Genomic DNA, 18,391 nt, shown 5'->3' on the forward strand with positions numbered 1-18,391 from the left:
GGGGGTGGGGGGTGATGGGGGTGGCACTGCAGGCCGCTCCGCGCCGCCGCCGCTCGGCCTCGGCCTCCGGGAAATGAAAGCGAAACGGCCACCGCCGGGCGGCGCGCGAGGAGTAGGGGCGGCCAGAAGGCGCTCGCTTCGGCTGTAACCACTGAATCCCGTCACGTGAACGGCTGCGGCGGGGCGGGGAACCGGCCCCAGGCAGCATGCGCCGACTGCCGGGCTGCCCGGCTGCCTAACGGCCCGGCCGCGCACCGCCCCACACCCCCCCGATCTCGCGAGCGCGTACTCGCGCACTCGTACACAGCCGCAACGGCGTCAAACTGCGATCCAGCCCGGCCCACGCGAGCCGGCCGTCCTGACTCTGAGTGACTGCGCCGCTGGCAAATCACGTTGCGTTCTGCCACCGGTGTTTGGACGAATCAGATTGGGGCAGAGCCGTGGAGGCGGGGTTTAGGGGCCGAGGGGCGCGGGAAGGGGGATGGTGATGTGAGCGCTCATGGCGCAGGAGTGATTGCATCCTAGAGGGGAGATGGGTCTTAATGAGCTTTGCACTGCCTGATAGCCTGACGGCTGTGGCCTAAACAGCTCATGAGAGGCATAACGGGCCCAGGGAGGTTGTGGATGCCCCGTCCTTGGAGGTGTTCAAGACCAGGTTGGACGGGGCCCTGGGCAACCTGATCTAGTAAAGGTGTATGTCTGGTGGCCCTGCCAGGCAGGGGGTTGGAACTACATGATCCTTGAGGTCCCTTCCAACCCGGGTCATTCTGTGATTCTGTGATCAGCGATGCAGAAGGTCTGGGTGGCAGGTGTGCTGGTCCTCTGTGCCTTCATGTGAGAGCGGGGCATCGTTCAAGCAGCTCTGTGTATGGAAACAAAAATAAAGTTTGCCATGCTGTGTCTGCTGTTTTCAGCTGTATCTGAAAGCGTAGTGTATGGTCACTTAGTGTGTGAATTCCAACCCTACGAGTGTTTTAAGTGTTCTTACAACAGACTGGAGCAGCGTGCATGCAGTTCACTATAGCACTTGGTGGTGGTGTCTGGGAAGAAATGTGTCTGTGGCAAAGCATTGTGTGTCATGGAACTAATGCTGCTCGTACAGCCTGTCATCAGAGCTACGCAAGAACCAGCACGATCTTCCAATGTGCTTTTCTACTAACTGCGAGGAATAAGATGAAATGGTTCAATTCTTACCTTCAAAAATCACAATTACAGTATATGACCATGGCTGTGATTGCTCTGAATGCATGGTGTTCTCATTGTGTAAGCCATGGAATGACATACTGCACATCATGAGTTTTCAAACCTCTTGCTATTTGTGTCTACAATTTAATCTCTCTTGTTTTTTAAGTTACTGCCACAAACCTTGTAAATTATCTTTGTGTGTGAGAGAGAGAGTAAGGATTGTCTATAGTATGCTGTGTTTGCCTGTTTGTGATGTTATCCTTTGGGTACTGTACCCCATAACCTGGAAATCTCAGGTGGGGAGCAGAATAAACCATTCAAGATTCAGGTGAAAACAGTTAGATATCTACTAACCCCAACCTGAACTGCCACAACTGCATAGTGCCAGATGGAATCCACCCAAGGGTGCTGAGAAAGCTGGCAGAGGTGATAGCCAAGCACCTCTCCACCATCTATCAGAGGTCCTGGTTGACTGGAGAGATCTCAGAGGATTCAAGGCTTGCCATTGTGACTCCCATCTACAAGGTTTCTAAGGAGGATCTGGGACGCTACTGTCCTGTCAGCCTGACCTCCATAACAGGTAATGTTTTGGAGTGGATCGTCGGGGGGAGATCACATGGCATGTGTGGGACAATGAGGGGATCAGGTCCAACCAGCATGGGTTCACAAAAGACAAGTCCAGTTTGACCAACCTTATCTGGTATGATTGAGTGACCCACCTGGAAAATGAGGGAGATGCTGTTGACATAGTCTACCCAAACTTCAGCAAAGCTTTTGACAGTCTCCCACAATATTCTCCTAGACAAGCTGGCAGCTCATGGCCTGGACAAGTACACTCTTTGTTGATAAAAAATTGGCTGGAGGGTCCTAAGAGTGGTGGTGAATGGAGTTAAATCCAGATCCTGAGGTGGAGTTCCCCAGGGATTGGTACTGGGGCCTGTCCTGTTCAATATCTTTATTGATGGCCTTGACGAGGGCATTGAGTGCACCCTCAGTAAGTTTGTAGATGACACCAAGTTGGCAGGAAGTGTTGATTTGCCCTATGGATGGGAAGGCCCTACAAAGGGATCTGTACAGGTTGGATAGCTGAGCTGAGACCAGTGGGATGAAGTTCAATAAAACTGAGTTCTGGATCCTTCACCTTGGCTATAACAACCTCAGGCAATGCTACAGGCTTGGGACAGAGTGGCTGGAGTACTGTGTAGAGAATGGGCTTGGGGGTGTTGGTTGACAATTGGCTGAACATGAGCCAGCAGCATGCCCAGATGGCCAAGAAGGCCAATGGCATCCTGGCTTGTATCAGAAGTGGTGCTGACAGCAGAAGCACAGAAGTGATTGTCCTCATATACTCAGCACTGGTGAGGCTGCACCTTGAGTACTGTGTTCAGTTTTGGGCCTCTGAGTGCAAGAAAGACATTGAGGCCCTGGAGCATGCCCAGAGAAGGGCAATGAAGTTGGCAAGGGGTCTGGAGCACAAATCTTACCAGGAGAGGCTGAGGGTACTGAGATTGCTTAGTATGGAGAAGAGAAGGCTCAGGGGAGACCTTATATTTCTCTACAACTACCAGAAGGGAAGTTGTAGTGAGGTGGGAGTCAGCCTTTTCTCCCACGTAACTAGTGATAAGGCTAGAGGGAATGGTCTCAAGTTGCACCAGGGGCAATTCAAGTTGCACTTCAGGAAACATTTATTCTCTGAAAGAGAGGTCACTTGCTGGAACAAGCTGCCCAGGGATGTGGTTGAGTCACCAACCGTGGAGTTGTTCAAGAAATGTTCCTATGCTAAGGGACATGGTTTAGTGGGGAAATACTGGTGGTAGGTGAACAGTTAGACTGGACAGTCTTGGAGTTCTTTTCTGACCTTAGTGATTCTCTGATTCTATAGTTCTATTTTTCTAATTTTAGCAAATTCTTGAGTACAATGTAGTGTCGATTCAGTGTAATGACTTACTGTAAAACTTGCATTGCTCATTGAGCAGGCTATTTCACTACTGGCTTGTTTGGTGTTGGTAGAGTACCTAAGAGAACTAGAGGAGAAGCTGAAAGAGGAGTAGCAACATTTGTATATGAAACAAAACACTGGGGAGATAAGGTAACATAGTATCAGTACCATGAAAAACATTAGGAAAAATAGACCTCTTGTCACTATTTCTCATGTTAGGAATGCCTTTTTATTTAAACTCCGAGTAATTCTGCTGGAGAGATCATGTAGTGTCCTAAACCAAAGTTAGGTAAGTTTTTTTGGCATTTGTTATTTATTCTAGTTATTCTCTTTTTAACAAAATAGGTTGCTGCCATGCAGGTATATTATCTTTAAGCAGTTAGCATCTCAGGATGTCTAATTTAGCTGTCTTCGAGTGATCATTTCACTACTTCCTCTATGCTAAACACTGCTGTACTGTACAATCTTCCCCAATTCTTTATTTATTTATTTTTGCCATTTCTTAAATTCAGCATTTTCTGTTTTGTCTTGTCTAGCAAACATTCTTATCCTTGTCTGCTTAGACCAATTTATGTATCTTGAGAGCATACTGTCAGTTTTCTGCTCATTGACTCCTAATGTTTCTTTGTATTTTTTCAATTTGCTTACTGTTTCTGCTATTTTATTTTGAACTATCTTCAGACTGAATTGTCAATCCCTTCTTAAATTTGATGCTCACTAATTAACTAGTTTTTATATAGCCTTAATGTAAACCACATCCTTTTAAATGTCTATCAGAAACGTGGTGACTCTGCAAAAATAGATCTCAGTAAAGATCTAAATACTAAAATACTTTGGTCTTTTAAAATATAAAAGTAAAATGTTTAATTCAAATGTTTGACTTGGTTTCTCATATGTAACTCTGGTGTTCAATACCATTACACAGACTGCAGGATTATGATTGGACCAAAATACTTTCTCCCGTCCATCCTCATAGTATTTCGTGGTCCCCAAACATCTCAGTTCATCTGCTCTAAGTCTTGTGTTTGGTCCTTCAGTTGCTCAGTTCTTTTTCAGATCTATGCTGCTTTGTGACTTCAGACTGCAGTCTGCAGACTTATCAGCTAATCCGGAAAGTATTTCAGACACACTGCATATTGGAATATGTTTTCTTCAATAAAATAATAATAATAGTAATAAACATTTATTCATTATGCATGTACCTAGGTGCTTTGTTAAACATTTGTAGAGAATATAAGAAAAATGTTTCCTCATACCTTGTCCTTAGGAATGTTGAAGTGCAGGAAGCAAAGGTAAACGGCATGTTTCAGGGCATATCGAAGTCCTTTACCTTTCATCTTCAGTACTAGTTTAGCTAATATCATTTCCCTTGGACTTTTCTCTTAGGTGTACCTGTTCACTGTCTATCTTCCTCAGAAATGGTAGCAAGTTGAGCATTTAAAAGGCAGGCATCAATGTCTGCCTTTCAGAAGGACAGCAGCAAGCAGAGACTTTCCATCATAAAGAAATGGTTCTAGGTTTCTGAAAAGCCATTCATATAGGCACTGAGAAATGAACAGTGGGAAGTAGCATTATTTTTAAAAGGTGGTTATCTCATAACTGTTAAAGTCTCTCAATGGAATTTTATCCAGCTCTTACTTAGGCAAACATTCTGATGCTCAGTGAGGAAAAAAAAAATTAAATAAATAAAAATTAAAAAAATTTGCATTTTTTACCTCTAGTTGGGGACTGGGATAGTAACATCTCACCCACCCTCCCCCCACCAAGTTGTCATTTAGACCAAATGGTTCAGACTCCTCTCATCATTTTATAGTTGTAGCCAAATGTTTCAGTGAACAGGAGACTGTTGCATTATTTTAAAGACTAACTCAATGGCTTCTGCCACATATGATACAATTTCATGTATATATGCTGTTTACACTGTCTCCACTTGCAGACATAGTAATTTTATCTTGTATGTTTAATTAAATGCTATATCCATTGTAAATTTCTTGCATCAAAAATTCTGTTAGAATCTCTAATGTTCATTTTTAGCCCCACGATATTCAAAATTTTGCATGTTTAACAAGTTCCTCATGAGAGGCTGAATGTGTACAAGTCTATGGGACCAGATGATATTTGGTTCTGAAGGAACTGGCTGATGCAGTTGCTATGGTGCTCTCCATCATATTTGAAGGGAAACATCACTCCCATTTTTAAGAAAAGGAGAAAGGGAGACCTGGGGAACTACAGATCGGTGAGCCTCACCTCTGTGCCTGACAAGATAATGGAGTAAATCCTCCTGAAAGAGATGTTAAGGCACATGGGAGATGGGGAGATGATCCAAGACAGCCAGCATAGTTTCACAGATTGCAGATCGTGCAGCAGCCTTTCCTTTGGGTCTGTAGATCCCCAGATCCTCATTACAACCCTTCTTCTAGATAGTGCTCTCACTAGCAAGCCTCCAATTCTCTGTGACCTCTCTGTGTGACCAGGAACACTGATAGATGGTGGAAAGCAGTTTGGCTATTACCTCCACCATATCCCTTAGCATTGTTGGGGTGGATCCCATCTGGCCCCATGGGCTTGCGTCAGTCCAGGTGGGAGGTAGTAGGTCTGTTTCCATCTGAATCATCAGGGATTTATTCTGCTCCCCACACAAGACTTCCATGCCAGGGGGCAGAGAACCCCAAGACTCTGAAAGACTTTTTTAGCTTCATTAGCTTGAATAGTCTTTGACATATCATATGTATGCTTATATTCTGGATATATTTGCTATATGGATTTTTAATGTGATTTTCATAAATATTGTAATACAAACTTGCTTTTTTATAACTTCACAAGCTCCAGAAAATATGTTTGAAGACATAACTCAAATATTTTCTAAACACAAAAAAGAATTAAAGTGCAGTAATTAAGTCATTACCACAAGAGGTCCCCCAAAGACAATTTGTCTTGAAGTGAGAACATGAGGTGATGAAAATTTGTTTTCAGAATACTGATGTCCCATATGTTTAATTAAGTTTTAAGACTAATTGAACACTTCACTGAAGTTTTGAAAGAAAACATGATCTTAGTTTCTTTAATACTGACTACAGACTAGCTTAGGACCAGTAACTTTATTTGGACCTGTTATGGTTTTGTAATTTGGTTCGTGTTGCTAATCCACGTCAGAACATCATGTGGTTTAATGGGAGCTAAGGAGACAAGTTTTTTCTTTTTTCTTCTTTTCTATGGCCTGTCTTTAATGGGCATGGGGGGAGGGGGCGGCACCGGAGGGAAGGTCGGGAAGGGACGGGGTTTCGCCCGGTTCCCTACGAGGAGACAGCGTGGTTGGATCTTCTCGCCTCCTACAGCCAGTCGGTGAGATTTGGACTTGTTTTTTTTCTCCTCTCTCGTTGTTGTTTAGAGTCATTGGGTTTATTAAACTGCCGTTCGTTCTCAGATCGTTCTCTTTTTTTCATTTCTTCCCTCCTAGACCGTTTGCAATCTCTCTTCCCTTCCCCTCTCTCGCAGCGCACGTGGCCGGGCTGCTCTGAGCCGCACTATGCTGTTAGAGAGGGGAGGTACTTTTGTTCCTTCTCTCCCCGGGTTTGTTCCTGCTGTCACGGCATGAGCTCTAGAGAGAACTCCGTGACAGGACCTAATTAGACATTATAAATATCTAATGCCATTTGTTGTAGTTTATATTAATAGTGAACTTAAACAGCGTATGGGAACTGCTAAATCATGGTCTGAACCTCTGACTGACCACCTGAGGTGATCAATAAATCAGCCATGGGAGCACAGGTGAAGGCAATTCTCCTGTGCTACAAGAAGTGGTGAAGCCTGCCTTTACCTTTGCTAGATCCCATTTAAGAGCTGACTACCACTGGGGAAGGATCTCTTTTGGAGATTGCTCCTTGTGGAGACTGCTCCTTGTGGAGACATCTAATGAGCCTAGGAAAAGACTAAGCTTCATCTATTCTATAATATAACAACCAGTTTAGTCTAACTGTTCTGTATATTTCCTAGTTGTAGCACTGGTATATCCACTGATTACACAAACAATTATTAAGGAAGATTATTACTGCAAATGTAATTTAATTTTAACAACCATCCTGTAAGCTGTTTTCTACACTGTTCTTCTATTGATTTCAACTACTTAGGAGAAGGCTATGAAACATGTAATATATACATTGAATCCTGAAGTTCCCTTCTGAACTTTTGAACTAGATTATATCTGTTCTTTTCTAATGGTCCTGTCCCTTTCAGTTCAGAATTCTTATTCATTTTCACAGGCTTTCAAAGTAAAAAAAAAGAAATCTTACGTACTGGAAGTTGAGAGTGAGGTTGTGCTCTGTTAGATTAGATAATAATGAAAAGTCAACTAGATGTTTTCATCTTATGGAAAAGACTGCAGTCTTCAAAAAACTCCAGTAATGCATTTCTGAACCAAATAAAATAGGATTTTCAGCAAAACCATGATGTTATTAAATGGAAGGCTGCTAGAAAAGCATCCCTTCGAATTTAACAACAGCAGCAGCAGTGAATAAGTGATGCCTGAAGTGTGGCAGAAGCCTGGCAGGCTAATGTTGTTTTGGTAAAGTCAGAAGTGCAGGAAAGAGAAGGAACCAAACATTAGCCTTAACCCAACCTCCTCTAATTAACAATGCCATAAGACTCACTGTGATGTTTGTCAACACAAGACATGTGACTCAGTCCCCCCAAATCAAGAGTATAAATCTGCCTTTCTGCCATTCAGTATGCTGTTTGGAGATGCTCCATTGGCTTGGACCAGAGGGAATGGTTTGAAGCTATGGCAAAGGAGATTCAAGCTGGACATTAGGAAGTGTTACTTCTCAGAAAGGGTGGTCAGGCACTGGAATGGACTGCCCAGGGTGGTGGTGGAGTCACCAACCCTGGGGATATTCAATGAACGACTGGATGTTGTGTTGAGGGACATGGTTTAGTGGGAGCTATTGGTAATAGGTGAACAGCTGGACTGGATGATCTTTTAGGTCTTTTTCCAACCTTGGTGATTCTATGATTCTATGATTCTTGGGTGTGTTGATGGGTCTCGCTCATCCTCCATTCTTAGCAGGGACTCCTTTTTCAGTAAGAAATTGTTCCTCAGTTATTTTGTGGATGGTAATTATTATTTTGTAGGCAAATTGTTAATTAATTACTGTCTAGCCTTAAGATATTTAGTGCTGTGTAGCTGATGCATTTATCAGTCACAATTCCACATCCATTATCTGTCACCTCAATAAACCACTTAATTTAAACTTTTTGAAACTGCTTCAGTGTAAGTCCTTGAGAGGGCTCTGAGAGGGTAATGCTGATTCTCATAAGTGTCTGTACAGGTAGTCCTTTAGGTGTATATTTTAAGCAAGTCAATTTAACTAAGTTTGAGTTTAGCTGCAACCAGGTTTCTCAGAGAAGTTTAGAAAGCAATGGGGTCCTTTCTGAACATTGTGAGTTGACAGGAGGGCTTCCCCTTCTAGCCACATATCAGGATTCCTACACTTAATGCGACAGAGGTTTAAAGCCATGGCTGCAACATAGTGTTTGAGTGTTTTTTTGTTCCCAGAGTGAGAATTCTGGGAGTCACTTGTCATACTGCTAGCAAGGACAGTGGGATCAAGTGCACCTTCAGCAACTTTGCATATGACTCCAAGCTGAGTGATGCAGTTGACACACACTAGAAGGAAGGGATGTCATCCAGAGGGACCTAGACAGGCTTGAGAGGTGGTCCTAAGCCAATCTTATGAAGTTCAACAAGGCCAAGTGCAAGGTCCTGCACCTGAGTTGGGGCATTTCCAAACACAGATGCAGGTTGGACAGAGAATGTCTTGAGAGCAGGCTTGAGTAGAAGGGTTTAGTGGTATCAGTTGATTGAAAGTTTAACATGAGCTGGCAATGTGCACTCGCAACCCAGAAGGCCAACCATATCCTGGGCTGAATCAAGAGAAGCATGACCAGCAGGTCAAGGGAGGTGATTCTACTGTACCTAGAGTACTGTGTCCACTTCTGGGGCTCCCAACACAAGAAGGGCATGGAACTATTGGAGTGGGTCCAGAGAAGTGCCATGAAGTTGATCAGAGGGTTGGAGCACTACCCCTACAAGGACATGATGAGAAATCTGGGGCTTGGAGAAGAGAAGGCTCCCACGGGACCTTATACTGGCCATTATACTGGCCTTCCAGTACCTGAAAAGTGTCTACAGGAAAGCTGGGGAGAGACTTTAAAAAGACCATGTAGCAACAGAACAAGGGGAAATGGTTTTAAACTGGAAGAGGGTAGATTTAGACTAGATATTGGGAATAAGTTCTTTACTGTGAGGGTGGTGAGTAACTGGAACAGGTTGCCCAGAAAGGCTGTGAATGCTCCACCCCAGAAAGCATTCAAGGCTGGGCTGGATGGGGCTGTGAGTAAGCTGGTCTAGAAGGTGTTACCCCTGCCTACAGCAGGGAGGTTGGAACTAGATGATCTTAAGGGTCCCTTCCAACCCAAACCATTCTATCATTCTGTGACAACTTTGTACTTATTTAAAGATATTTTCTCTCTAAAACTGTCAAACATCCCCAAGTATAGAACAGAACTGCTATCTAGAAATAGAAATGTCGTTAGTTTAAATATAATTTAAAAATAAATTATTCCCCCTTCAGCTCTCCAACAAAAACAAAAATCAGTAGACTTAAGTAGATGGTCTTATTGTCTTTTAGCTTGAGATTAGCATGTTTTAGCAAAATTTATTTTTCTCCTTCTTTACATATCTTCTGTTTTTAATATGAAATGATCATTCTATGATTCTATGATACCACTGTAAAAACATCTACTTGTATATTGTTAGCTCTTCTGCCTGATCTTCTTTAAAGGCATGAACTTATAGTTGATGGCAGACATGATTACTGATTTGCATTTTAAAGAGGTGTCAGTGCATCATTCTTCCTTTTGTACTTAGAACAATTAAGAGGTGGGGAAAATGAAGTGTAAATTTATTTTAAGTGCTCTCTAAATCTTTTGGAACAATGACACAGCTCAATCTGGGAGTTAGAGAAGAAATGTTTAAATATGGAAAGGATTTAAATGAGTAACAGACCTGGATATTCTTGTAGAGATGTTGTGCCTCTGCAGATTACTGTTTTTCTATTAGTTGCCTGAAAGTGTTTGGTACTTAGCACTGCCTAGATTGCCTGCAAAGTGCCAGCTTCGGTATGTGATGTGCAAAAAATCATCACCAGGAATCACAAGCCCGTTTTCTCACTTTATCACAAGCCAAACTACCCCACAAATACTGAGGTCTTATGATAAGATTTATTTTGGTAAAGTGTTTTGCTGAAGGAGTTTTGCTGTTGGTTTCACTGAGGTCAGGATTCCATCTGCCACTAGAGTCTCTAGGATCTCAGTTGCTCAGCTACAAATGGAGTTGCACCACATGACCTCCAGATATGCCTTCCCATCGAAGGTAGTCTATGACTTTGAAAGGTTGGAGTAATTCTGTATTTGAAGTACGTTTGTTCTTTTTGATGCAACATGTATCACCACTTGTAACAAGTTTCCATTAAGTATTAAAATGCCACATCCATGGTTAAGATAAGTTTGAGAGAATTCAGTGCCTTGTGAAAGTTCATATGCCATGGAGTGTGTTTCAGCAGATTTCTGAGTTGGAAACTATACTGCAGAAAATCTATAGTGTGGACACAAGTTCTATTGAATTGTGGAATCAAATTCAATTACCATGAAGTAGTTATAAAGCAGGTATGTTTATTCAGTATCGCCTGCACACTGGTTGCAGGGGGGATAGCCCCTTCCTAACCTGCATGCTGAAAACAGGTAAACATCCTTATTTACAGAAGGAATACATGCATATTCATAGTACTTCTAAGATAAGGAGTGGTTACTACAGTTACATCTAAAAATTCATTACAACATTCCACACCCATTCTCTGCTCCAAACTCCACTTTGTCGATGTGGTACATTTACAGAGTAGTAGGTCTGTTGTTGCTTCAGATCATTAGCAATATGGGTTGGCAAAATCATTTTAGAGAAAGAGTATGAAGCATAACACATGTAAACTATCTGTTTTTGTACTTTATCAAATTTATGCCATAATTTGAAAAGTACTTCTGAGTCTGTGTAAGACCATTAAATTGAGCAGATGGGGGGATGGGGTGGAGAGGAAGAAAGGATATGCCAAAGGGAGTCGATGATAGAAAATAAATTTATCACCTCTTGCAGTTCTGGAATATAAAATACTTCACAGAGCAAGGCATGCAATAAGCTTTGGGGTGGAGTCTGGAATCTGTGGAAATAATCAAGAGGCTGGTTATTTAATCAGAAAATAAACTACAATCTGACTTACTGATTTCCACACTGATGTCATCATTTTCTAATACAGTATTCGGTGTTTCCAGAATTGAAGGACATGGGTAGAGGGACATGTAGAGGTTAATGCCTTTGTCTTAAAGATTGTAACCAGTACTGAAGTCAAGTTTGAGGCCTGTGGAGGTGAAGTTTTAAGGTGCTCTCAACACCTCAAGCTCCTTCTTCATATGATTTTTATTGGCTTCCCAAAGATTACACTGCAGGCGTGTTAATTTGAGTAGTCCTAAGATGTAGTCTCATTTGAGAGGAATAGAGAATTTCTTTCAGGAAACCTGTAAAACTGCTGGAAAATGAGGACTAGAATTCATCTGCATTTTACCATGTATCTATGAAAGCGTTTCCCCTGCATTAGAGATGTAGAACTTCATGTTTGTGTGGAATTAAATTAGAGCTATATGAGAAGTTAGAGCTCCTCAGCTCATATATAGTAGGTAGCAAAATGCATGTGCATTAAGCATATTAATTCATTCTTCCAAAATAAACTTTTTTTTAAAAAAATGCTGTAATTGAAGATGCATCTAGTTTAAAAAGAAAATAATCATTAAAAATGCAGATTTAACATAGAACAGACATCAAGTACTGCAGATTGCAGCTATCAGAGTACCAGCATAGCAGGTAGCAAGGCTTCCAGTAAAACTGGATTCATACAACGTGTACTTTGTCTCCCCGCCCCCAATTTTAAATCTGTCAGTTCAAAATTGAACCTCACGGGGGCGCTATTCCACTTGAAATAAATTGTATTACACTACACTGAAACGCCTTGATTGATCAGAATAACACAAAGACGTATTTGAAATTTCTTTTCCTTCCTCTCATCCTTACAGCATAACCTGATCCTTTGTTTCACACAGGATCCTAAGAGTTACTCTACAACTGAGTTTCTCACCTGCCAAAGAAATCTTCAAACACAAAAGTTGTGTTTAGGTGAAATACTTCCTTGGGTGAAGGACAGAAAAATACATGCTGCAAGAAGCAGCCTTTCTAAATCATATGAGTATAAATAGTTTCAAAGAGATTTCTATGAGATTACTAAAATTACAACATTTACTTATTTATTACTTCTATCATATCACTTGTGCTTCCTTTATGTTCTCCCTCAATAAGAGGGGCTGCTGGTTTCAAGCCTCTACTGTGACAGCTATTAAATAACTCAAACCCACAGAGTAAAAAACTGAAGAAATTCCTCAAGTTCACTGAGAAAAAGGAAAAATACAAATAGGGAATATGGAAAGCCTACAGCTCTGAGGATGTACTCAGATTTGCATTGGCAACGGAAAATAAAATATGTACAGTCAAAAATAATAAGTAGATGTATTGAAGTTGAATTTTAAGTAAAAACCAGTGGAATGTGGAAAACTTTGAATGCAGAGCAGATACCCTAAAATCACATCTGCCTGAATCAGTTAGTCCAGGCAATGCATCATACTGTCAGGTTTGGTATGACATCACAGAGCAGAAAAGCCATATGTGAACTGAGAGTATACCTATAAGGTTTCTGTACTTCTTTATTTCTCTCAGCACCTGCTTCAGAGGTCTGTACATGTTAAACCATTATCAATGTATTTCAAAACACACTCAAGAAACTATTTCAGATGAAACATTTATACTTTTGAAAATACTGTCTGTCATAAATATCATTCCCTAGTAGAGGTAAAACTGCAATTACTAAACTGCTAAAGTTCTTATTGTAGTACTAGTTCAGCACCAAGAGCCCTGTTCCCTAGAGAGCATTGTTTATGGCTTCCCATGGAAGCAAGATTGAAGGACGAGGACTGGGATGTGGAAGGAGCTGATGCCATTGAGTTTTGAATACAAATTAATAAAATAGATATGCTAAATAGAGTATCTATAGACTGATCTTATCATCTGTAGTTATTAGCATATACTGATAAGTCTTATTAGTTTCCTAACCATCAATATACTGCTGGGAGATGCATACATATACTTTCACTTAGCCTGCTTTCTTGGCCTGGCTGCACACCCTGTGGTCACCACAGAATTGTCTGTTTATTGCTGGCTATGGCTCACCCAGGTCATCATTACCAGGGTTTATATGTACTTGCTTGGAGGCTGTAGAATCCTGCCTGACCTGCCCAGCTGCCTTTCCCATATGCCTTCCCAGCTACTGCTCGCTGGCCAGTCCACCAACCTCTGTGATCAGCAAACCAAGTCATGGCAGTGGTACCCATTCATTTATTTGTACAACCGATTTTTCCAAAACGAGATTTGAGTGTTGAGACAGGTGATGAAATAAAGTGTGGAAAGGGAGTAAATATGCAGATGAATTTATCTAAATCTATAGAAGCAGGAGGTTAGATAACTGTTTTCTCTATTTCTTTATGGGAACAAAGTGAGTGTTTTGGAGGGAAATCAAAACGTCCAGACAGATGTTCAACAGAATCTTCTTTAAAGCTTTGTCCATTTGTTAATTGCAGACGTAACTGACAGCTGAGTGGAAAAACATCTATAGTAGGTAGCAAGAGTTGCCAGTAGAAGGCATTGCCAGTGAATTGTGGCAATGGAGAGAGATCAAACAGCATCAAAGAAGATGCAGTGGAAGATGCTAAGAGGGTGGATGCAGCATGGAGGAATAATGCAATATGCTTAGAAATATCTACCAAAAGTAATTGGTGTGAGATAACATTTATATTTGTGCATGCATGATAAACTCCAGAAATACCAATGCCTGTTAAAACCCATGTCCTGATGAAGTCTGAAGTAATGACATGATTATGAACATGTACACTGATATGCAATAGTACTGACCAATGTCCGGAGACCTTTAGCAAGGTGTTACGAGATTGCTAGCTCAAACTAAAAACTGAGCTTACACAGAGTTTTCATATGCCAGTGATCCCTTGATCACCAAAGTTAGCTGCTTTGGCTGCCCTGGCCAGAACCGCAGTGAATGATTACAAGGTATAGGGAGGTTCAGTCGGTTCCTTCATGCAAGGAACACTGAGATAACAGAGCAGCCCAGCTGCTCTCGCAGCTGATGTGGCATGGATGTTGCCAAGGCAACAGCTCTGCATCCATGCCCCCCTGCCTAGAAAAAGCCTCCAGGACGGAGGAGGAGGAGTCAGGGTGTGTGAATCATGTGGGCTGTTTAAACATGGAGAAACCATAAGCCACACATTCACAGGACTACACAGTGAGGAGGGTTTGGGCACCTCAGAACAGAAAGGACATGGAGGTGCTGGAGCAGGTCCAAAGAAGGGCAACAAGGCATGTAAAGGGCTTGGAGAATATACCCCATGAGGAGAGGCTGAAGGAACTGGGGCTGTTTAGTCTGGGGAAAAGAAGGCTGAGGGGAGACATTATTGCTCTCTTGCAATATCTGAAAAGTGCTTACAGCTGGTCTCTTCTCACTGATGACAGGTGCCAGGGCAAGGAGAAATGGCCTCATGTTGCACCAGGGTAAGTTTAGGTTGGATATTAGGAAACACTTCTTTACAGAAGTGGTTGTTAAGCACTGGAATAGGCCCCCATGGAAGTGGTTGAGTCACCATCTGTGGATGTGTTTAAAAAACATTTGGATGTGGTACTCAGGGACATGATTTAGCGGAGGATTGTTAGGGTGGTATGGTTAGATTGTGGTTGGACTTGATGGTCTTTAAGATCTTTTCCAACCTGAGCAATTCTATGATTCTGTGATTCTATGATTCTGAGGATCTTGGGATCCAGCTTTCAAGGTGAACAAGCAAAGGCATGAATGGTTTCTGAATGCATGACATTTTAAGACAATTTATAACATAATTTTGTATTGTTTTGTCTTGCACTTTTTTGCATTGCATCAGTCTTAATAACTACAGTGAGATACAAGGAAGTCCAAGGAAGCAGCTGCCTTAGCATTATTCAGCATGCATTTTAGTGCCAGGGAAGTGATGGGTCAGACATACCATAGCAGTGAAATAGAATATAGAAATGAAATGATTTTGCATGAATCTTACTCAGCTGTATTTCTCAGGTTGCTTCACAAGTGCTATTTAATTAAGTCTTCCAACATGTCAGCGAGGTGCTCCTACGGTCTATGAATAATTCATTTTGGCTTGGTGACTTAACAGAAAAATTAGAAGTAGCTTTCAGAACAGTGTGACCCAAAAGGAAGTGTATGCAGGCTTTCTCATCAGAACTTTTCTTTATCCACAAGAAAAAAATTGATGTTGTGTACTTCTAATAAAAAGAAACAGGGAGACTGAGGTCATAAAAAGGAGGAAGAGATAAAGGTTCCATTTTCTTCTAACCAGATGCAGTGATTACAGAACTCCAACAGGACACTGACATATTACTGCTTAACATGATAACTTGTAACCCACAGTGAGATAGCTCACCTGCATGTCTCAAACCAGAAAGCATCTCCAGTTCTATAGGGATTTTGTCAGTAGTTGAGAACAGGTGAAAGGACACATTACAGTTAAATCTATGGTTTCACTAGAAAGCTTACATTTTAAGAGCCTTTTATATGAAACTAGCACTCGAAGTTTCATTTATTCCCTTTTTATAGTGGTTCCAGTGACAGTAATGTTTAATTCACACAGGAAGCCTCGTGCAACTGGATTCTGAGTGCTAGTAGGTTTGTGCAGGCAGATGAGGAAGAGGATGGCAAATTCCTCCCTCTTGGAAATGCCAGGACTAGACAGTGCAAGACTGCTCGGCAGGATGGAGCCAGCTGGGAGATTTGAAGATTCTGCTGGCTGTGCTGGTTGTGCTGATGCCACTCAATGCCTGCTTGATCCAAGCAGTGTCTTAAGTCTTCTATCTGTGACTGAATCCTTTCTCCTGGATGGTAGATCTGGCCCAGAATACAAACTTTAAACAGCAGAGATTATACTCCTTCAGTGTTAGCATTAAAGAGCTTGTTTACCCCACTTAAAGTTAGAGGATGTGTCAAAAAGTTGCAACAGAACATTGATATATGTTGATAGCCAAACTTCCCAACACTGACATAAAATGTTCTGACACAGCAATTAGACCTACTTAGCTGCTGCAAGGTAGATTGGTAAAACTGACTCATCTTGGACAGTGTGAACTGTATGAAAGCACTGTTTTCTGAAGAGGTGACATGAGATATTAGGTTCAGCTTCAGTAAAGTAGCAACTAGATGTAGTCTTTATGAAAAGCATTATAATATTCAAGCTCAATAATTCATGGTGTCTCCATTAAATTTGCAGGGATGCTTTAACAGCATCAAGTAATCATTCCTAAAATACGATAAAGAATTGCATGTTAAAAAATCATGCAATAATTAGAATCCAAAGTTCTTCAATTAGATTTTAGTACTTTCAGTCCTGTTGTGACTACTGCAAGGCTTGTTTGAAAATATAATGTTAAGCACAACATGAAAAGATGCTGGGGAAGTGGGGGAACAAAGTTTTAGTTGGTGCTGGTCTGAATACTTTTTAGTTTTTGAGTTTTCATAACTTCTTTAGTAGTAATAAGCTTTTGGTATTGGTTGAAGTATTCTCTGTGTGGGTATATTTGTATGCACAGCCATAAATTCCCCATGTATGATGCAGAATTTCTTCATCGGGAGGCACTAAAGCAAAATGCTTCAGCAGATGCACAGGAGCTTCATTCTAAACCAGTCTGAACACAAGATATTACATTGCAATTTTATCCTAATATTTTAGTTCAAATTTGAAATCAACCTTCACATTCCTTTACTTTTGTTCACCTCAGCCAAGAAATAAGTCTAGAACAGAATATGGGAGACCTCTGTGTTCACTAACATATGCAATCAGGTTAAAGGGACGCAAAAAGAAGCTGAAAGAGGAAATATCAGGATAACATGGATTGTTTGCATTGATTTGTAGGATTGTGTCCTCACATTCCAATTAAGCAGAGAATGTCTTAAGTTTTTTCTCTCAGTAGATAATTTTTGCACAGTGGCACTGTTCTGATGAGCCCTGCAGACATGCCTATGGCAGAGGTCCTGAGAGGGATTGAGATGCGCTGCCCGAGTTGCATTCAGATCTTTGCATTCATACAATTTCTTATGTACCCAAATACGTGGAGAAATCCCATGGAATTCAGACCAAACAGTGTGTGGGTGAAATGGCTGAGAAGGAAAGTAAGCAAAGATGGTGGGAAAAGCTAATTTGGTCATCAAATTCAGTTTATCATGATTGTGGGCAATCCTGTCACATAATTCAAGTTATAAACTAATCTTCCATTATAGAAGTGTGTCCTTGGCTACAGTATTTTTCCATGCTGGAAGCAGCTCTTACCTCTTAGTACCAACCCTATGCTTTGGACTTCACATGTGAATTAAAACCAGAATAATATTGACACAATAACTTAACTTGTGGACTTTTGTCAACCTTCACCCTTGTTACTGTGAAGAGCTGCTCAATTGTTCTTCAAGGAGATAGTGATTCATTATATCAGTGTGTGCAGTCATCAGAAAGGTCAGTGAGGGCTTTGTAATTGTTTGACTGTGAAGATAATTGAATACAGGATTTGACTTGAATATCTGCAAAAATTTGAGCCAGAAGACCTAGATCTGGATTTGTGAATAGTGCTCACAGGTGATCACATATGGTGAAAATCATCTATGCTCAAGGAGATGTGGAGGCTTCCCTTTTCCACTGTTTGATTTGCTAAATTAAAGTACTTGTTAAATACCAGCTTCCTCTTGTTTGTGCAAATTCTTACCTACATTTTCAACAGTCCACCTGAGGTGAGTGCTTCTGGGGCTGTCGTAAAGCTGGGAATGGGTAACCACTGTGAACACCTGCAGTGTCAACATATTCCTTCTCTAGGATAAAGCACCAGGAGCTGGGCAAGATGTCCATAAGTCATATAAAGAGATTTCTTAATTTTAGATGTGAGATGTTTTACTGTTTATTCCTCTACAACATTGACTTGTAGCATTTAAACTAAGGAGCATTTTCAGGTAATTGGGACACTAGGGAGAA

This window comes from Coturnix japonica, chromosome 4 (assembly GCF_054131305.1).
Source record: "Coturnix japonica strain WE chromosome 4, WE-NBRP24, whole genome shotgun sequence".
Classification (NCBI taxonomy): domain Eukaryota; kingdom Metazoa; phylum Chordata; class Aves; order Galliformes; family Phasianidae; genus Coturnix; species Coturnix japonica.